This window comes from Stegodyphus dumicola, chromosome 2 (genome assembly GCF_044657685.1).
Source record: "Stegodyphus dumicola isolate Sdum_Otavi_A_Nest chromosome 2, ASM4465768v1".
Classification (NCBI taxonomy): Eukaryota; Metazoa; Arthropoda; class Arachnida; order Araneae; family Eresidae; genus Stegodyphus; species Stegodyphus dumicola.
In genome coordinates, this window is record NC_140769.1 from 20,970,520 (window position 1) to 20,993,306 (window position 22,787).

The 22,787-nt window shown below is 32.1% G+C and overlaps 1 protein-coding gene across 4 annotated transcripts in view; it reads left to right on the forward strand.

Moving 5' to 3' along the window:
* Positions 1-3,255: 3,255 nt before the first annotated feature.
* LOC118205803 (CREB-binding protein-like) overlaps positions 3,256-22,787 on the forward strand; it is a 173,740-nt gene continuing 154,208 nt past the window's right edge. Inside the window, exons 1-2 of one of the 4 annotated variants that reach the window (XM_085810519.1) lie at positions 3,271-3,305; positions 8,050-8,187. The gene's annotated coding sequence lies outside the window, so the exon portion shown is untranslated. Of the gene's footprint in view, positions 3,429-8,049; positions 8,188-22,787 lie in introns of all 4 variants that reach the window. The other 3 variants (XM_085810517.1, XM_085810520.1, XM_085810518.1) reach the window with 3 other exon arrangements.

The following is a 22,787-nucleotide window of genomic DNA, read 5'->3' on the forward strand; positions in this document are numbered from 1 at the left end:
CAGACATCCTAGATCCCTCCACTCATCCCAAAGAGACTCCAAGTATTTCAAGACAGCCTTGTGAGGATCCAGCCCTTCCCGTATGGAATGATTATATGGACTTACAAAATTTGGTGCAACAGGAAGGAGAAGAAAATAATCATACGGATGGGTGGGTCAAAGACTGTTTAGATCATTTAACCTCGAATGAAATTGAACTGTTATGGAATTGCATTTCTGAAATCACATCGGAAATGGGATAAAAACCAAAACAAAAAAAAAATTTTTAATAACAAATTGGAGGAGGGTCATGATGTCAATTTTAAAAAAAATATTATATAGAGTCCAATCTTGGTGGTTCACTTCAGTTTTCCAGCATGAGGTGATCCACGTTTCCCGAAATATGGATCCCATTCCAAGAGAGATTGTGTAGAGCCTTCACTTCAGTTCTTTTTTTTCCTACCAAGAGGAGAGGGTCCCCAAAGGGCTACCCATGTCCAAAGAGAGAAAGTGTAGAGCGTTCATTTCAGTTTTTTTCCAAGTTTAGGGGAGGGAGGTCTCAAAATGACACCCCCCATTTTCAAAGAGAGATGGTGTAGAGCGTTCATTTCTGTTTTTTTTCCAAAGTTAGGGAGTTTTCAAATGGCTACCCATTTCAGAGAAAGAGAGAGAGAGAGAGGTGTAGAGCGTTCATTTCAGTTTTCCACCATTAGAAGGTCCCAAAATACCTTCTGAATTCAAAGAGAGATCGTGTAGAGCGTTCATTTCCAGTTCTCCAAGATCAGAAGAAGAGGGTCCGCTTTTCCCAAAAGGGCTTTCCGTATTCAGAGACAGCGAAATGCAGACTTCAGTTTTCTCCCTCCCCAAGAATAGAGGGTCCCAAAATGGCTTCCCATTTCAAAGAGAGAGGGAGAGGCGTTCATTTCCATTCTCCAAGATAGGGTCGTCTGCATTTTCCCAAAATGGCTTCCCAATTCAAAGAGAGAGAGAGAGAGAGAAAGGGTGTGTAGAGCGGTCATGTTCATTCTCCAAGATAGGGTCGTCAGCTTTTTCTCAAAATGGCATCTCCGTATTCAAAAAGAGATCGTGACCAATTTTTTCCAGTTTTTTCCAAGATGGGGGGGGGGGAAGAAAACCTAGGATGGAATAACACGACACACAGAGAGAAAGAGAAAAAAAAACGCCATCTTGTCATTTTCTGATAAGGTACCGGTGTTCGAATACTTTTGTGAAAGACTGTACTGACTTACAAATAATTTTTTGACTAAGAACTTTAAAGTTGCAATTATAATTCCCATGCACATACGATAAATATAAAGTGTATACATCATGCTTGCATATCCCTGAGTCCTTCCCTCCAAATAAAGAGTGTTGTAAATATTCACAACTCTGAGGTTCATAGTTCATTTCTTTAGCTGTACTTCTTAATAAATATGATCGCTGTGAAGCAGTATCGATAATAGCTCTTGCGACGCGTTTTTTCCCATTACTTCTAATTATAACTTTGAATGTTTGAAGCATTACGTCCGGAGTAGAAGATTGGAAAGAGCTTGATCCACTTCAGCACTAATCTCAGTATTCTTTTCAACTTCAGGTGATTCTTCGTTTTTTGACATAGTTATTTGGTGCATCTTTCTACACAGAAGAATATGGTGTTTTTTACCACAACACAAGAAACTAACTTTCAAGTTACAATCCTTGACTGAATGTCCAGATTTCAAACATAAAAAACACTTGTGAGATTGTTGAACCAGTGACTCCTTCTGCCTTAAAGGTATTTTTTTTACTTTTAGACAGTCTCCAGAAAAATGTGAATCAGAACAGAATATGCACTGTTTTGATACTTGAGATGAAGTTAGAAGGTCTGTTGCACTAGGTATATTTGAAAACTTTCTACTCTTACATTTGTTCTCTATTACCTTTTTCTCATAGGAAAGATTATGTTTTACTTCTGCTTTTGTTTCGATGTGTTGAAACTTTGAGAGGCTAAAAAAATGCGTTCTTCTGCTTCGACTTCGGCTTGTAAGAATTCTAAAATGCATTCTAAATCACTTTTCTCAATTATAGTTTTACTTTCGTCTGAATCATGTAAATTCACTTCTCGAATTCTACGATGAGCAGATCTATAGCGCTGCCAAGCAACAAGAGTTTTTTCGGGTAATGACGATTCAACTAGTGGAAAAAGCATTACAGCATATTTTTCTCTAGTAACACCTAATAATTCAAGTGATCGCAGTTTACTCTTAAGTTGATCTAACAATTTTCTTAATGAATTTTTAGAAGTGTTCTGTTTTTGAAGAACTAATACTAATAAGTCTCTGACATATACTTGAATCAATAGTTCCTCTCTGCCGAAACGCATTTCAGCTGTTTTAAAGCTTTTTCGTAACTATTACCCCCTGGGGGATAGCTCTTAATTAATTCTTCAGGAGGACTGCCTTTTTCCATTGCTTGAGATAAATACGAAAATTTATCGTGAAAATCGATTTTTTGATTTTTTGAATTTATCGTGTCCTCAATTTTTTGAAACTGACCCCAAAAGTATAGCCAATTTCGTACACTATTGTCAAAAGTAAGTAATTTTATTTTTGGGTAACGTAATAAAGTGTTCGGCTGCGAAACAGTGTTCAAATTTTCATTTTTAGAAGATAATTGTTCACTCACTAGTGTTTCTAGCTTCTGTTTTAAAGATCTCCATCGATCAATATACATTTCTGACTTATCTACCGCTTTCTCTATTTCGGTATCGGAAGTATTTTCAGAATACAACAAATGTTTATATTTCTCTTCACATGCTATCATTAATAAAGCTTTCTCTTCAATTAGCTTTAATTTATTAATTTTATCAGCACGATTTAATTTGATTTCTTCCTCATCAAAAGTATTACATGCTCGAGTAAACAACCTTCTAAGTTGCTTTCTATCTTTCAAAACAATATCTATAATGCACAAAGAATAAAAGAAAATATAAAAATATTTTTTCACTCTTAAAAATGCAGCCGTAGTCCTGTCTCTTGGACCCCAGGTATCCCGTTTTACCTTCGATATCAGAAGAATTATGATAGAAAATGAGTATACAATCAATTATCTAATGAAAGACATCTCGTCACAACACAAACAGTTTAATATTACATTTCTATTTACAAGTCTAATTAAGTGTTAGTCATTACCTCAAGACTGTTTTGGTAAAGTATCAAGTCATTCTAGCCTGTAGTTTTAAAGATAGCGCGGTTTGAAATCGCAACCTGTCAAGCCAAAGAAAGATTCTTTGGCCAAGCTGCACAAAGTAGAAGAAGAGGGAGTATTAAAGGGAGGCGGGATTTATGGTAGGTTTCTGTCTATGGTAGTTTGAATGCTTTAAAGCTCTTTACCAGAATGCTTAACAATGCGAACTCCAGATATAGGCAGGCGTGAGTTAAATTGTTCTCACAAACGACGCCTAAGTAAAAGTATATTTCGCTTTAATTATTATATGTTGTATATTTATATCTTGTGTCAATTGTACTGATCGTCATTTCTCAAACTTTTTCAAAGTGAGAACCTCTTTTATAAGCTTCCCCGTTCTGCAGACCATCTTCCTCGTATCCCCATCGAAAACAATTTTTTAGCATATTTTATAAATATCAATATATTTAAATTTTTTAAATACACTGAATGAAAAATTCATTTAGGTTTGTATTAATAATTATTAATAGAAGAGGATATGTTTTCGTTTTTAATGTTTCAAGGCTATTAGAATTTGGATACTCTTTATCTTATTATGTAAAAATTAAACAAATATTGGTTCTCGCATAGATGAGTTGAATGAGTATACGGATTCATGCACAGCTGTTCGATGTTTGGGATGCATGCTGGTAAGCTTAAATCTGAGATCGGCCGTCAGTATCAAATAAATTTCGATACTTTATTTGTAATCAAAAATCTTTTCTCACTGATAGATAGAAGCAAATTAAATTATAATTTTTGGAAGCACTTCCGCAGAGAACCCGGTAAATGTAAACATCGCCAACTTTAGCGATAATAGTTCAAACATGGTAACCTATCGGATTCATCGTATTCTCTTGTTTGAAGGTTGTAACCATTCTTCTTGCGTTCATTTTGTTGAATTATCACTGTCGTTGTTCGCATTTGAAGATTTATATTCTTCTTCTCGTATTTATTATTATTTTTTCTGATTTTCTACGTTATTTTTCTGAATTTTTTAACAACGAATGTATAGAAATATTTTCGTTATAATTAAAGAAGTTTTCGTCGATAGATGCCGGTTTACGGCTCCAATTTTATGGCGTAAAATTTTAACAAGATACTATATTGTTAATGCTTTTCTAACAATAACCTTTCCGAGGATGGCAGGTGTGACATAAATAGCTGATTAAATTGAAATAAAAAATATTGATTATCCAAGATGACAGAGTAGTTTGATGCATCCCCATGGTCATCAAAATTAGCAAACCACTGCTGGTGTAAGGAATACAGTTCAAATTAGTCTTGAAAAATAATAAAATGTATAAAGTTCTAGTTTTGTTAACAATGCTACTGAAGAAAATTAGATTACTGTTGAAGGTTATTTGTATTGTGAAATATATTATGAAAAATACAGCTTTATTTTCGTGTATCACGTTTAACCGGTTAGTTTTACATCTACATGCTTATTATCTGTGAATTTTTACTACCATATGCTTAATATTTTGTTTTGTCTGCTAATTTGAATTTACATGCACTATAAATCACGTTTACGACTCGGCTCATCTCTTGGCGAGTAAAAATTGCAACGGCGCCAACGGGTTCTCTGCGGATGAAAACCATAATTTGGAAACATTATTGTACAATTCAAACATTATTGTACAATTCATTATATTCCATTTTCACTGTTCATGAAATCTAGAAATTAACTATATCTTCTGCTTAGAATTTAATTTTAAATCTGCTATCATTTGAGAGTTCAATTAACTGGTGTGCTTCATTCAATGTACGTTTAAGTACTAAATCACAACACAAGCTATTGATGGTGAAAATTTTCTCTTTTTTGCACAAAACCCCTTTATTTTCTTGTGAGCATTGAGAATAGTCAAAGAATTACCGAGTACACAGGTATTTAGTTCACTTAGATTTGATAATACTTCTGAAAGGTATACCAGTCAATTATGTAAAATCTTCATTAATTTCGTTTATGAATAGCATAATTCCTATCATAAAGTCTTGCGAGTACTTTCAGAATGAAGAACCTGTTATGTTTGATTTTCGTATCATGAAAAAATATTGAAAATGCTATGCTGGTCAGATGCTTAATAAAGTTGATTAATGCTGTTTTCTAACACTGTGGTAGGTCGGGGTAACTTGATGAAACAATAAGTTCTAGTAACATGATGTGCCACATCTGTAGTTTCGGCAACAAACACCACTATGCCTTTTGGCAAGTACTTGAGCCTCATCAGAACAGAAACCTACATCTTTTTCCAAGCAGTATTATGATGTTCCATTTAGAACTTAAAAACCTTGTTCTTTTGTTGTACAAGTTAGCAGAGTTTTCAGAAATAACATAAATAACATCTTCATGACTGTAAACTCATAGCTGACATCAACAATTAACTCTGCATTATTCTTAACTTTTGTTATCTTATTCAGAAGTCAAACAACAATTCAGAAGTCTTTTGTTGTCTTGTCTGTTTGAATAAAATAGACTCTCTTTTAAGTTCAGATTCCATGTTATTGATGCTGAGTGTAACTGACTGTTTGAAAGAGTATTAAATCATTGTTCTTAGATAATTTTTCACTAAACATTTAAAAAAAAAATTTTTTTTTAAACTATCCTTTTTATAACTGGAAGTATTAAGATCTCACCTATAGAAAGGAGTTTTTCACTCTTTATGACTTGCAATATGGAAAGCTTCAAAGTTTTTTTTTTTTTTTTTTTTAGTTTTTGAACCTGTATCAGAAATAATTTTGATTTTTTATTCAGCTAATATCACTAAAAAAATCTGACAGATTTTGCATTTTATCCTTGCATATTTTGTTCCTAAGTGTAATTTTAGTTTCATATATCTCATATTCTCATTTTGCAAGCATTTTGTAACATACAACTCGCTAAGGTTTTGGTTCACACCCACTGGTACACCAAGTAAATCCAAATTCTAAATAACTGGCATTGTACTTCTGAAAGCTTTTTTTCTTTGAACAGCTACAAGTACTCTAGATATTTGTTTAATCACACCTAGCATCACTGATGTTAATATCATAATTACATTCAAATTCTGTACTCTTAGAAGCCCTGCCTAAATGAAGGCTGTCATCATGTTCCTTTATTTTTAGATATCTGGTTCAAAGTCAGTCTTCCATTATGTACAATGGCTACTATGTAACAGATAACAACTAATGTCTATCACATGAGAGTGATTTCAAACAACTAGTATGTATGCATGTAAGATAACCAATAATAAATTTCATAAAATGAAAGTCTTGGGAGAAAAAGTTACGGACGAATGCCATGTATAATTTATAAATTCTTAGATTTTGAGCTCTAGATGTTACATGCAGTTAATTGGAATCTTTTTTTGTGTCCTTCCTCCCCTCTTTTAGTTAATCTGAATCTTATTTTGTGCCCTCCAATTCTTTTTCTTTTAAATCCTAGATTACAATGGTAGGCCTCAAGAATCACATATAGTTTGTGGACCATAGAGCTGAGAAATAATGGCTTACGATGATGCTTACCAACCTATCTCATGTCAGAGCACACCTCACAAGATAATTTGACAATGCACTATGAAGGAACTTTTTCCTTTTATTAACATAAATAATTTCTCTTTCACACTAGGGATTCAATTAATAAGATGTTTCTTTTAAATATTTTTGTTTGAATTTTGCAGTATATGAATATTCCAGCTTGATATTCATTTCAGTTAAGTCCTCTTATGCAATTATATAAGCTTGAAGTAAATGGAATGAAAATATCTAATCCATCCATTTTCAACAACCAATTGTTAAATTTGACTGAGTGAAGCTGCAGGGATTTCATAAAACAGGGATTTTGGGCTACTGAAATGACTGATATAAACTTTGGTGAATTTGTCATTAATCTCGAAGCATGAGCTCATACTATCTAGTTTTCATGTGTTATATCTGTAATTTGTATCAGTTGATTATTTAACTAAATAAAGAGTGATCTGTACTCGTAAATTCTGCCTAAATGATTGACACAAGTTTGGGTGTAGTCTCAACCAGCATTTATGGTCGACAGAAAAGTATGTAAGTACCATTCTACTTTCAAAGCTACAGCACCTTTGTTGGATTTGCTATATCTAATTTCTTAAAAGAAATTATGAAGCACAGCATCTAATTTTCACTAGCTGCTTCACAATTACTGCAGGAAAGTTTGTTTAGTCAACATGGTAGTGCAAGCTCCAACAGCCTGCATTTAAATGAAATCTGAAATGCACTGTTTTTCATTCTTGTAAAAATTACTTTGCAACAATGGCATAGCAAGTAACTTTGCTATGTATTTAACTTTCAAGTAAATGCCACATTAACCTAGTCAGCTCTTTTTTTTTTTTTTTTTTTTTTTTTAATTCTTTGTCCCTCTAAAGGGAAAATCACCATACTCTCCTTATTAACCTGTTTCACAAATACTGCAGTCATGCAAATTATGATCATTAATGAAGTTTCACTTTTTCCTCAGCAGTTGTAGTTCAGGTGTATGACAAAGTTATGCTGTTGCTCCATAGTGGTGTGTAAGGAAAGTCTGCCTCTGTATATGCATTTGTTGCTGGTAATAGCAATAGACATATTAATACCATTATGTAATATAATGAAACATTTCAAGTTTCTCATAGACTTTTTATTTGTAAAACCTGTAATTTGTAGGATTTTAAATATATTTACTCATGATTTACTCTTTATTTTTGTTGATTAGAAACTTAATTTCTTCCTAATTTAAATTACTACTGTATATTCACAAAATGTGATAATTTTTCAACAAATATTAGTGGTGAATTATGATTTAATACTTTCTGTATTCATAGTTTAATACTTCCTGTATTAAACTGTAATTAATAATGGCATTTATCCCCTTCTCAGTCATTACAATTCAGGACCATGTATCAAATAAGGGTTGTATTCCTGAAAGTCTGTAGAGAGAATATGTTGTCATTGTACGTGCATCTAGTGACAATAGCAGAGTTGAAGACGAAAAATCTACACTGCTTGGGACCTGAGGTTTGTGTATATTAGAGTTTTTCAGATTTCAAGCCATAAATAAAAGATTATTAAGCTTCTAAGCTGGAACGAATAAAGACAAATTCATAAAAAGCATATAAAAAGAATTACTGTAGAAAGTCTGGAATCCAGAGTCATGAGGAATTCAGTGGTTCCAGATTTCAGATATTTTTGGATTTTAGATCATTAATTGAAATCTAGTAAAATTGTATGTAGAATGCGAAATTAAAAAAAAAAAAAAAAAAAAAAAAAAAACATGAAAGGGTTTTTCAAAATAAACCCCTCAATATTAACTTTTTCTTTCATGAAAATCAATATGAGTTTTTTGAGCAGTTTTTTTATATATGTTAATACAGTCAAAAGTCGTTAATTCGGACACCCATAATCCGGAATGATCTATAATCCGGGCCTCAAAGCTACAAACTTTCTGCGCATGCGTTGCGCTCACGCATGTGCATAGGCGTTTACGAGTGCACGTAAGACCTTTACGGCTGTGAATATGTGTGTGCGCATGAGCGTTTAACGTGTAACGGAGGTATAAGCTAAGCTAAAATTATCTAATTCAGTTAATGTTGCAGATTGCGTTGTTCCTTAATCTTTGAATTGGATCCGGCTTATTATTTTTTGCAGACTGTTAGAGAAATTTTATAAAAGTAAGCTTGAACTTTCGATTATGTCAAATAGAATTTCCGATATATATTTACTAATATGTAAAAGATCTGCAAAGTGAAAGTATGTTCTGAAATCTGTTTATCAATTTCACGCGTCGGTGCACAATGAATTGGAAGTTGATCTGTCAGCACTATCCTTATCTTCAGAGCAGATGTTTTTATTTTATTTAGCTTATAATTCCTTACTAAATGCAGTATTTGATCTCGATGTACTCCATCTTTGATATGATTTAAATCAAGTTCCTTGTCATTATAATTCGCTTCCGATAGTGAAGAAAGTGACCCAGAGGTTATTGAAAACGAAAATATTTCGATTGACAAATTAGTTGGTATTGACAACACAGCAATTATAGGACTTCAACATCGGAACTTTGTAACTAAACAAGAAATTATGTCTGTTTAATAGAATTAAAGAGAAAGTATTATCACATGAAACGAAGCAACTTAAACAACTTACATTGAAAGAAATGTTTAATAAAGTAAACAAATAAATATTAAGCTTTTTCTTTTTGTAAATTTTGATATCCTTTAGATCATAATTGTTCTTTATTTCATAAATTACGGTTTCATATTTTTAATTTTGTAATTTCTGCATGCCATCTTACCAGATTTAAACTGATGATCTATAATCCGGAAAAATCGATAATCCGGAATTGCCGAAGTCCCGACGAGTCCAGATTAATGACTTTTGACTGTGCTTTCTTTTAATACATCTCTGCATATGTCCTCTATGCTTATGAAAGGAGTTTTAAAAATATCTGCAGCCTACTAGTGACTAAGCATTAAAGTTGCTGAATGCTGCTAGTTCGATCTGAGTTTGATTCCAGGTGAATGGGCTGGCTGTATGAGCATTTCTGCTTTGTATCTTTTTGAAAATCTCCACACGGCACTAGAATGTTCTTTTGTATTTCTAGAAGATACAGGAACACAAAATTTAAATTTTCCTAACTGGCTATGCGTTGTGTTTTATGTTTAACGGATTAACCCCTAATTCAAATTTACGGTGAACTGGTGAGTGACATGAACAAATCAAATAAAACATACCATTAATTAATCCAAAGAAAATAAGACTACAGTCAAAAGTCGTTAATCCGGACTCGTCGGGAATTCGGCGATTCCGGATTATCGATTTTTCCGGATTATAGATCATCAGTTTAAATCTGGTAAAATGGCATGCAGAAATTATAAAATTAAAAATATGAAACCGTAATTTACGAAATAAAGAACAATTATGATCTAAAGGGTATCAAAATTAACAAAAAAAAAAAAAAAAAAGAAAAAGCTTAATATTTATTTGTTTACTTTATTAAACATTTCTTTCAATGTAAGTTGTTTAAGTTGCTTCGTTTTTTATGTTATAATACATTCTCTTTAATTCTATAAACAGACATAATTTCTTGTTCAGTTACAAAGTTCCGCTGTTCAAGTCCTATAATTGCTGTGTCGAGAATACCGACTAATTTGTCAATCGAAATTTTTTCGTTTTCAATAACCTCTGTTACTTTCTTCGCTATCGGAAGCGAATTATAATGACGAGGCATTTGATTTAAATCATATCAAAGACGAGATGAAATACTATATTGAATAAGCAATTATAAGCCAAATAAAATAAAAACATCTGCTCTTAAGATAAGGATAGTGCTGACAGATCAACTTCCAATTCAATGCACGCTGCCGCAGCGTTAAAGATAAACAAAGTTTAGATAAACAAACGTTAAAGTTTAGATAAACTTTATCCATTTTTTGCAGCAATTCCACTTTTTGTTTAATGGACTCCGAAAGATACTTTCGCTTTGTATATCCTTTACATATTAGTAAATATATATCGGAAATTCTATTTGACATAATCGAAAGTTCAAGCTTACTTTTATAAAATTGCTCTAACAGTCTGCAAAAAATAATAATCCGGATCCAATTCGAAGATTAAGGAACAACGCAATCTGCAACATTGACTGAAATAGATAATTAGATAATTTTGGCTTAGCTTATCCCGTCCGTTATACATTAAACGCGCATTCGTAAACGTATTTTGCGCACGCGCACATGCAAATTAGCAGCGGTAAAGGTCTTACGCTCGACGCATGCGCAGAAAGTTTGTAGCTTTGAGGTCCGGATTATAGATCATTCCGGATTATGGGTGTCCGAATTAACGACTTTTGACTGTATTTATTTACTGAATGGTATAGTTAGAATTAAATAAACAAGTGATGATATCAAAATAAACAATAGGACATTAAAATTATCTTTTCTATTTTATCCAAGATGTCAAATATTATAGTGCATGATAAGGGTATCATAATCAGTTAAAAAAAAAAAAATTGAAAGAAAAACATACCCTCCCCGAGGAGAAAAAAAAAAAAAAAATTCTTAATAACCATTAACAATTTCCTAGACAAACCAAGTAACAATTGCTTTTCCCTTTTAAACACTAGTTATTTACACTGGTATTAAAGAACAAATTTCGGATTTGCAAGACAAAGTAATACTTAATTATTACACATTTTCTGTTACCATAGTACTAGGATGACTGGGTATAAATTTGAGTACGGATATATATTTTTTTTCATCTTAAGAAGAAACTTATTCTAATGGAAATTACATAAACGATTAATTGCACTCAACTGGATTAATTAACTTTATATTGCACAGCTTTATTTCAATCAATTAAATATATATACAGTCAAAAGTCGTTAATCCGGACTCATCGGGACTTTGGCAATTCCGGATTATAGATCATCAATTTAAATCTGGTAAGATGGCATGCAGAAATTATAAAATTAAAAATGTGAAACTGTAATTTATGAAATAAAGAACAATTATGATTTAAAGGGTATCAAAAGTTACAAAAAAAAGCTTAATATTTATTTGTTTGCTTTATTAAACATTTCTTTCAATGTAAGTTGTTTAAGTTGCATCATTTCATGTGACAATACTTTGTCTTTAATTCTATTAAACAAACATAATTTCTTGTTCGGTTACAAAGTTCCGCTGTTCAAGCCCTATAATTGCTGTGTCGAGAATACCGACTAATTTGTCAATCGAAATTCTTTTGTTTTCAATAACCTCTGTCACTTTCTTCGCTATCGGAAGCGAATTATAATGACGAGGAATTTGATTTAAATCATATCAAAAACAGAGTACATCGAGATGAAATACTACATTTAGTAAGGAATTATAAGCCAAATAAAATAAAAACATCTGCCCTGAAGATAAGAATTGGGCTGACAGATCAACTTCCAATTCATTGCGCGCCGCGGAGTTAAAGATAAACAAAGTTTAGATAAACAAATCTTAAAGTTTAAATAAACAAAGGATATGCCTTTATCCCTTTTTTTGCAGCAATTCCACTTTTTGTTTAATGGACTTCGAAACATACTTTTCGCTTTGTAGATCCTTTACATATTAGTAAATATATATCGGAAATTCTGTTTGACATAATCGAAAGTTCAAGCTTACTTTTATAAAATTGTTCTAACAGTCTGCAAAAAATAATAAGCCGAATCCAATTCGAAGATTAAGGAACAACTCAATCTGCAACATTAACTGAATTAGAGAATTTTAGCTTAGCTTATACCGTCCGTTATATATTAAACGCGCGTTCGTAAACGTATTTTGCACATGTGCACACGCATATTCGCAGCCGTAAAGGTCTTGCATCATCCTGACGCATGCGCAGAAAGTTTATAGCTTTGAGGTCCAGATTATAGATCATTCCGGATTATGGGTGTCCGAATTAACGACTTTTGACTGTATATATATTTATTATTTTCTCAACAAATTACTACTCAAACAAAACACAAGTAACTTAGCCTAACCCAACAGTAAAAAAAATTATGTCAGAAAGCAGAAATTGGACTAACATAAGAAGGATTGAATTAATAATTAAACAGCAGAAATGAAGATCGCTAGAGTTTACCAGTTAAAAGACGACAGCAATTAACTATTGGATAAAAGTAATCTTAAACTTATCTGAATCTTCTTAGGACTTCGGCTGGCGATAAGAATGAATTTCAGGATGCAGAGGTGAAAGTCTCCATATTACTTGACTTAGATGACGAAGAATTAGACGACAGCGAGTGGTATTAACTTTTAGCAAAATTCAGGCGGGAACTATTCTGGAGGGAGATGGTGACTGGACACATCCTTCAAAGGTGGGGAAATCTCTGCTATATCAGTTGGGTACATCAGAAGATTAAAACTGTAGGCATGAGAGCAACAGCATTTTGAAGATTAAAACTGTAGGTATGAGAACAACAGCATTTTGAAGATTAAAACTGTAGGTTCGAGAAGAACTGCATCTTGAAGATTAAAACTTTAGGTTGGAGAAGAACTGCATCTTGAATATTAAAACTTTAGGTTTGAGAAGAACTGCATTTTTACTGGGACGAACGGCCTCATAGATTCGGCGGGAAGAACCACCGCCATTTCGCGCATCACCTCAGTGTGCAAAGCACGCGACAAAAGCAAGTACTTTTTGACTAAAGCAAGGGACTTTTAAGCGTCGAAAAAGGTCAATAAGTGACCTTCTCCCAGAAAACCACCCGTTTTGAAGTTACGAGCGGGTTCGCCAACTTGGCATCAATCACGCTCCGCCAAGAGGAAAACCAGTTATAACACCCACCTTTCCTGCATACAAAACTTTCTCCAAAACCAACCAGTTTGAAATTACAACGGATTTCCCAACTCGCCAATCAGACCACACCTAGAAGAGGGGAGAACGTGGGAATCTTGGCAACCCTGGACCATGTCCCAGAGAAACTAAACTGAAGAACCCAAAAGTAAGCAATTTGCCGGAAAAGGAGAATTTCCTCCCCCAAAGTTGAAATCACAAAAGCCGTTGCAAAAATCCATTAATTAAAAGACCATAACTTAACTTAAATTGAAGTTAGGAAAACAAAAGTAATCTCAAATTAAAGTGCTAATTTTTCTGCATCTATCGATATCTATTGATTTCTGCTTCTATGATCTATCGATATATGATTGGGTTTAACTTAATTCTTGTCATGAAAAACTGAGTTTATTACATGAAAATTCACCTATATCCATTGTCTGAGTGAGAACACGAGTACGACAAGTTTGAAAACGAAGTGGGCAAAGAATGACGCTAGCTAAGTTTTTCGTGTTAATTCAAATAAACTAAATTGATTAAAATATACTAATAGTAAACCAAATAATTTAATAAAACCAAAACATGTTGCGTAGCTTAAAATTTAGAATATCGACATGTTAAAATTTTGATTACTGTGATTAAATTAATTACGTTAAATTTGCTACACAACATTTCCATGGTTTTTCCCGTCTGTAACAAGGATGATTTAGTATTGCCAGTATCCCTTAGAAAGTCCACCACAAAAGCATCCTTTTCCTTATGCAGAGAGCACTCGTGTGTTTTGCCGTAATCAAATAAACCAAACTAAAAATATCTGTAAACCTGTTCTCTGTAATGTTGCACACAGCAGATTAAATACTAAAATATTTCAAGAATTCTGGGATGCTATTTCTGTTGTATCGATTTTATATATCTCAGTTTCGGTGTATACAAAATTCTGATGTTCATTGGCTGATTTGATTGTTATAAAATTTAAAGGATAGAGTAAATAGAGATGTTTTCTTTCATTAAAACTTTAATTTTGCTCTTCCTTGTATGTGAGCAAAAGAAAACCAGTATGTGCAACATTGCTCTTCAAACAAACATTAGTTTAAATTCACTTATTGTATGCAGGGCTAGATAAAGGCCAGTTTACATCTGTCAGAGCCTCTCGTAGCAAGCCGCTTGTCCGTTCGTTTTGAACCGAGTACAGGTAAAAGAATATGTATATTATGGCATAGTTCCAACAGGAAGATATTTATCTCAAATTCTTACTTTTGGATCCTACTGAAATTGTGTTTCTGGACAACACACAAATTGATATTAACAAAATTAATAATGGTTAAATATAGTGATTATATTTTACTTTTAAAATGCTAAAACGGATAGTTTAAGAAGATTAGAATTCATCTAGCATAATTTGTATAAACCTTAATACACCTTCAGTACACTCACACATCCAAGCTGAACATGTTTCACATCCAAGCTGAATTGTAACGAATTATTGCCCAGAATGTTTTTATACAAAGCAAGAAATTTAAATATCCCCAATAAAACAGATCTACATATTTTTTTCATAATTCCATTTTTATTTTTATAGTTTATAATATCATATATTTATTGCATCCTCATGTAGGATGCTTGTAGAAAAATGAATATAAGCTCACATAATTATAGAAGTATGCAACATCTTAATGAAGCAGTGAAGTGTTCCCTAAAACACTTCATAAAATGCGTATGCATTAAAAAGTGCCGTGGTTTGGCTATCGCTTTTACATCTCGGCATTATAGAACTCACTGTCACGACGTCCCTGCGAACGCTGCTCGGACTAACTGCCCGGATAATTTTTCAACAGGTTCAAAGTAGAAATGGAAGCGCTGACTCATTTCCCCTACGTTTCTACTCCGTTGAAGTGAGCGTTTACACTGTCAAAGTAATCGTAACAAGCGACTCACTCTGAGCCGCTCTGACAGGTGTAAACTGACCTTAAGATAGTAAAACGCTACCCCTACAACCATTTGAGAGCCAAAAATGAAAATTCAATTTATTATTCACCAGGTGTTTAAATTTGAAACACCATGCAAGATGATTTAATATTATCATGGATGGAAAATGGCACATTTTTTATGACATGAGGATGGTATGCTTGAGAGGAGGGATACCTTTGTTGAGACTTTTTTAAAAGAAACTATTCATGTTACACATTGGGAAAACCATTACAACCAACTGTGCAGCTTGTTGCTTTGGATAGAACTTCCAGTATTCTGAGTTCTTAATCAGTTGGAAAAGAAAGGAATAATAACAGAACAACATTATTTACAGCACCCTTTCTCAGGGCTGCCATGCTACCTGGAAAACCAGAAAAAGTCAGGGAATTTGAAAATTGACCAAAATAGTCAGGGAATTTAAGTATTTTAGTCAAAATCTGGAAAAGTCAGGGAATTTCATATGGCAATCCCCCCCCCCAAAGCGAGTTTTGCACCAACGTTGGAAGCAATAACTTTCTTGGGGAATTATATATTACGTGAGCGTCATTTGAGCAGCTGCCTTAGAGCCAATTTTCGCACCTCCAAATTGTGTTGTCTATTAGAAAGCAAAGCAAGTTCCCAGTAACCTCGAGAATCTAGAGACTCGCATGCACATATGCAGTGCATGTTGAACTAAAGAAAATATCTTCCTATTCTCTTATCAAACAAAATCAGTTTAATCCTAGTATAGGGTACTATGGAGGTTAGAATAGCCTCCATGTTCTACTCTATTCGAACCTCCATGTGTGGTGCACACGGGATTTGTCGACATTGTTCGACATGTTCAAAATGTGCCAAGGCCGTAGCTTATACAGTACAAAGTCTTTAATTCAGACTCGTTGGGACTTTTGGCAATTTCGGATTATCGGTTTTTCCGGTTCATAGATCATCAGTTTAAATCTGGTAAGATGGCATGCAGAAATTATAAAATTAAAAATATGAAACCGTAATTTATGAAATAAAGAGCAATTATGATCTAAAGGGTATAAAAATTTACAAAAGAAAAAAAAGCTTAATATTTATTTGTTTACTTTATTAAACATTTCAGCTAATCTTTGGAATATGGAAACAGGTAGTTTGGTGACATTTTGGTAAGGCGATAAAGGTTACTAGCTAGGACTTTAGCAGTGTACATGGATAAAGTCAAGAGTGTGCACAATGCCATTTTTGTGTAATTCTAGGATGTTTTTTCAAGTGAAAATAGGTCAACGTGTACATGGATACCATAATTTGCAATTCTTAAAAACACGGAAAGCAGTGCGCGATTCTACGTTTTCTCCCAATTTCGCACCTAATCTTCGTCATGATTAAGCACTTTTGTTCCATTAAAGTTCTAGCATAAGCGTAATTCGGCTAGCAGATTGTTGGAAAAGATGTTGAGTAAAAAAAAAAAAAAAAAACATGCCTTTACTTCGTGAAAACAAAATGGCGTCCAAAAAAAAGAAAAAAGAAAAAAAAAAACTAGCAGGTTGCTGTAGCAGGGTTGGTCGCCAAAAAATCGCCAAGTTACCATAATCCGAAGATTAACCAACATTTCTTTCAACACGCGCATGCCTAAAGCATACATTACGCATAGTCGAAATTAGAAAATTGCAACCAGAAAACTATTTGATGTGTATTCGTGATATTTATAATGGCGAGGAATTTGATTTAAATCATATCAAAGATGAAGCACATTGAGATGAAATACTACATTTAGTAAGGAATTATAAGCCGAATAAAATAAAAACATATGCCCTGAAGATGAGGATAGTGCTGACAGATCAACTTCCAGTTCATTGCGTGCTGCGACGTCCCCCCCTCCCCCCGCAGAGCAGCGTGAAATTGATAAACATATTTTGGAATGGTTAGATAATCAAAGGATATGCCTTTATCCATTTTTTGCAGCAATTCCACTTTTTGTTTGATGGACATCAAAACATGCTTTCGCTTTGTAGATCCTTCGGCAGCTCCAGAATCGGAACTCTTTTTGACATAATCAAAATTTCAAGCTTACTTTTTATAAAATTGCTCTAACAGTTTGCAAAAATAATAAGCCGGATCCAATTAGAAGATTAAGGAACAATACAATCTGCAACATTAACTGAAATAGATAATTAGATAATTTTAGCCTAGCTTATTCCGTCCGTTATACATTAAACACGCATGTGTAAACATATTATGCATTTACGCATGCGCAGAAAATTTGTAGCTTTGAGGTCTTGATTATAGATCATTCCAGATTATGGCTGTCCGGATTAAAGACTTTGTACTCTACTAGGATTTTACTGCAAAATCTTTTAAACTTTTTTTTTTTTTTTCCTTTTTAATAAATGCCTTATTTCTGATTTTGCAATAAAGTAAAATAAAAAATAATAATCACTCAGCTAGGCTAACCATTTAATATACCGTATTTGACGGCATATAAGACGCACCCTTATTTAGAAGGCCACACACACACATGGAAAAAAACTTTTAATAGTCCGACTTTCTTTGACTCAAGCCAACACGTGTGTCGACTGAGTCAAAGAAAGTCTATGTGAAGAAGGAAACGCTCCATAGACGTAATGTGACCGTCGAACCTGTTCGAACTTCGACATTAGTTTCGAGCATTGGCGCTTTTTAGTGACAGATACTTCACGCATGCGCAAAATAATTATGGCAGTTGTAGAAAAAGTTATGTGTGTCTAGACCTTTATCTGGCCTAAAAATAGCATTCAGTATTGAAAGTTAACCTGTGTCTTTCACGTATAAGACGCAGGTAACTTTTTTGAGACCAAATTTAGGGGAAAAAATGCGTCTTATGTGCCGTCAAATACGGTAACTGTATTTGCCAAAATTTCATTGATTATTGTAATTCAGTTTATAAGTAATTAACTTGATTTAATGTTATACATATCATTTAATGTTGCTTCTACCCTCTAAATTTAGTTGTTATCAGTTAATGATACTTTCAAATTTCAGGCAGTTTTCTCTGGCATGATCTTGAAATTAATTCTAGCAGTATGATGGGTACTTACGGAAAATCCCCTCGGCCAGTTTTTGCCTATTAAAAAAAAGACGCCAAACTACGTGAATTTTCACCACAACTGGAAAAATTTTCTTCAAACACACTGGGTTTGGTGTAACCTTGATTACACCTGCTATTATTCTTGAGTAAAAACTCCTTTTTTCCCCCTGTATCCCCTGTAACTCATTTTTGAAAAATTAAAAAAAAAAAAAAAAAAAAATGATTAAAATTTGGGACCTGCCTACTACAGAAGAGCATGCTGTTGAATATTTCCAAAGTTTTGAACTTTTACCGGCCTCAAAAATATGTGTTAATGGCCACAGAATGGCGCTTTATTTAAAAACTGACAAGCAATGGCGTTCCAGTGTTAAGGCTTGTGCGAAGCAAGTGTGAATTCTAAAAGGAACGTAGTTCGAGGGTTCTTCTATTTCATTTTTGACTGCATTCCAATTCATTTATAGTTGGCACAGAGAATTGATGAATACTGAATGAGAAAAAGAGGAATTAGAGTTAAGTGACAAGACTGTTATAAATTTGAATAATTACCTGAGAGAAGTTTCCGCACACAGCCTTTTATCAAGGTCAAATTGTTACTTTTGTTTCTAGTTTGATTAAAGAAAAAAGTTGTAGGGCCTACCCACATCGTGGAAATAGATGAGACCCTTTTTACAAAGCGAAAATTTTTTTGTTTCTTCTTGTATTTACTAAATGTTTTTTTTTTTTTTTTTGGTTGGGCATGATTGGCACCATCTCTTGTGGTCAATGGGTTTTTCTGTAAGTACCGTATGGCGACATGCTATCATAAAATTTAATGCACATATTTTTTTCATGAAATAGATTTCTTTCTTTCATTTAGCTGCAAAATGTCTGCAAAAAAAGACATTTTTTAATCCAGATTGGCAGATTCTAATCTCAGTTTTCAGCGGAGAAAACAACTCCTATTATAGTTATAATAGTAATGCTTTGTGGATTGCTTTTTTACGTATATACATTTTTGTTAAAATTATATATATATATAATCCACAAAGGATATATAAATATAATATATATATAATCCACAAAGGATATATATTATATATATATATATATATATATATATATATGATATATATATATATATATATATATATATATATAATTACAAAATGATTTTTTAAAAACCAAATATAAACATGCCTAGTATTTTCGCACATTAAGCTGCTGAAAAAAAATTTAGAATTAATTTTTCACAAAGACCAAAAATTGAAATTTATAATATATAGATTTCAAATAATTCTATAAATGCAAAAAAAAAAAAAAAAAAAAAAAAAAAAAAAAAAAAAAAATTTAAAAAAATGTTAAAATGAAAACTTTTCAAATAAGCAATACCCCATTAAAAAATTAAAGAAATTAAAAAAAAAAAAAGGTGAAGTAATAAAATACTTCAGTAAAAAATTCAAATCAAAATTTTCACTAAAGTTTTGTCATAAAGTTATCTTTATCATATCATTAAATTTTCACTAAAGTTTTATCATTTCTATTAGGTTTTTAAATTCTGTGGATTATATGCTATTTGTTTAAAGGTAAAATTTTGATTTGAATTTTTCACTGAACTATTTTATTGTTTCATTTACGTTTTCATTCTTTAACTAGAATTCTCTTTATTTTAAGTAAAAGATTCTAATTAGAATTTACTTCCCTCCCTTGCTTTGGAGAAGGGCCAGAACTTTTGGGTAAACTGTTATAATTAAAATACATTGAAATGATTCATCGGCTAATTTTGGATACAGGAAAGCAAGAATTTTTTTGGAATAGAGATTTCAATTGATTTCAGTGTTCCTTCTTCTGGCAAAGTGGCATTGAAGTTTATTGAATTCCTGTTCTATTATGTTAATTTTCTTTAATTTTTTGAATAGTCATTTCAGTTTATCATTTGGCATTTGCAATGTTCCTAGTCATTTGGCAATGTTCAAATCATTCAATCCATTGGTTCATTCATCCTAATTTTACATGAGAAGTGTATCTAAAGCATAGCATGTTGAGTGACAATCTTTGACATGATTAACAGCATAATGTTACTGTTGCTATCCACTTACATCAATTATGGCTACTGCTCTATTACAAGAAGAGCACCAAATTTCTAATTACTGTAGTCTTGCTGTATTAAAACATCAGAGGGTTCATTTTTGGTTGTGGGTACAAGCTTAGCAATGCTTGACAAAGTGTTTGTTTTATTTTAGTTATAATTCAGTAGAATATAGAGATTTGTTTCCGTACTGAATATGGAAATTAGTTTTCTAATTGTATCCCATTGTTGCCAAATCACTACAGTCATCCACATTTCTCTGTCGACATATGAAAGCCTGCATGGTTTCAACTTGTTAAAGAGTTTTTGATAGTGTGTACTGGAATGAGATTACTGAGCTTCAGTTGATATTATGGCAAAGTACACTAGGGCTATCTGCATAAGGGTAGGGGTGCCATTATGGATACCTTTCTAAGGGAAACTTGCTCATTTTTAAATTTTACGTGTGAAGAAACCATTAAAACACACAGATGGCCAACCTGTTCAGTTGTGGTTAATCATTTCTTAGACCATAGATTCTCAGCCTGCCCTCCCTCATGTATTTCTTTCGCTATTGTTATACACAGGCGTCTAGAAACTGAGAATCTGAAAGAGTGATGTTACATCCAATACGGGAATTTAAGATGTCTAATCTGAGAAACAAGGATTACTGCTTTGTACAATCATCAATTATTATTTTTATTTAATTTTTTATAGAAAATAGCCTGATTTAAAATTATAATTCAGAATGTTAAACAACATTTTACTAATTTTTACATCAGCTAGTTTAATTTTTATTATTATTGAAAATTTTTCGAATTAAAATAGATAAATATCATTTTTATAAAAATCATACTTAAATATCTTATATAATGCTCATTAAATTAAAAAAAATATAGCCATATGTTATAGAAAATAATCAACAAATATTAAAATAAAAAGTTTTTATTAATAAAAGCATTGTTTAAGACAGTATTTATAAGAAAAACAAAGTATACAAAATGTTAATATTATGATCAATATGTGGTGAATGAAATAACAATTGAAAAATGCCAATAAAATTCTATATGTAAGCAACGTAAGCGATTGTGGAACTGCCGACTACAATAATTTACTTAACAATAAAATATTCAGAGAAGTTATACTACGATTGTAAAGCAGTAAATGATTTTTAAAAAGTGGAAATATTAATGGTTACAGTAAGATATAAATACAGAATACAGTTGTAGGCTATTAACAAAATGCTGATTGCAAACTATACACATGATTCTGGAACTTATAATACTACATTTAAAAACACTATAAATATTCACAAAAGTTATACTAAAATTAGAAAACAGTAATGATTTTAGTAAATGATCCTTGAGTATTTAATTTTATAGAAAATAACCTGATTTAAAATTATAATTCAGAATGTTAAACAACATTTTGCTAATTTTTACATCAGCTAGTTTAATTTCTATTATTATTAAAAATTCTTTGAATTAAAAAAATAGATAAATATCATTTTTATAAAAATCATACTTAAATATCTTATATAATGCTAATTAAATTTTAAAAACATATAGCTAACAGGTTGATGTTATGGAAAATAATCTACAAATATTAAAATAAAATGTTTATTAAAAAAAGAAATAAAAATATTTATGATCTGAGCTCTTCTAATTTTTAAACCATACAAATGTTTAAGAAATGTATAATCTATGGATGGAAATAAATGGCTTAATTAAAAAAATAACATAGTAATATTGAATAAATCATATTTAAAATAATAATTTAAATATCACTTTCTTCTTTAGAATTTGAATTCTTGTTCATAATTAAAGATAAGGCTATATTTTGTTGTTCAGTAGGATTTGGTTTTACAATTGGATTTCTTGGTTTTTTACGAATTCTACGTGTAGAGTACAAATACCTCTGACAGATAATGTTTTTGTTTGCAGGGACTTTTTTAAGATTATCTTGTGACGTAAGTGAACAATTGGTTGATGTAATGGCATGTAAAGTTGGTTCTATTGGTGAAATTAGTCTTTCGACTGCTTCAAACTGACTATCTGATGATATAGAATCAATAATGCGTGTAATTTTTTGTTTGAGTCTCTTTTTTAAGAGAAAGGTTTAGGTTTGATACAGGGGAATCATTTTTACTTAGCTCGAAAACTAACGAGTCTGACTCTTTATTTTGATCAGAAACATGCACATGTAATGTGAGATCATCATCGTTTTGAAGAATTACTTCTTCAGAATTATTTCCAGTGTTCATGGATTTTACTCGACATA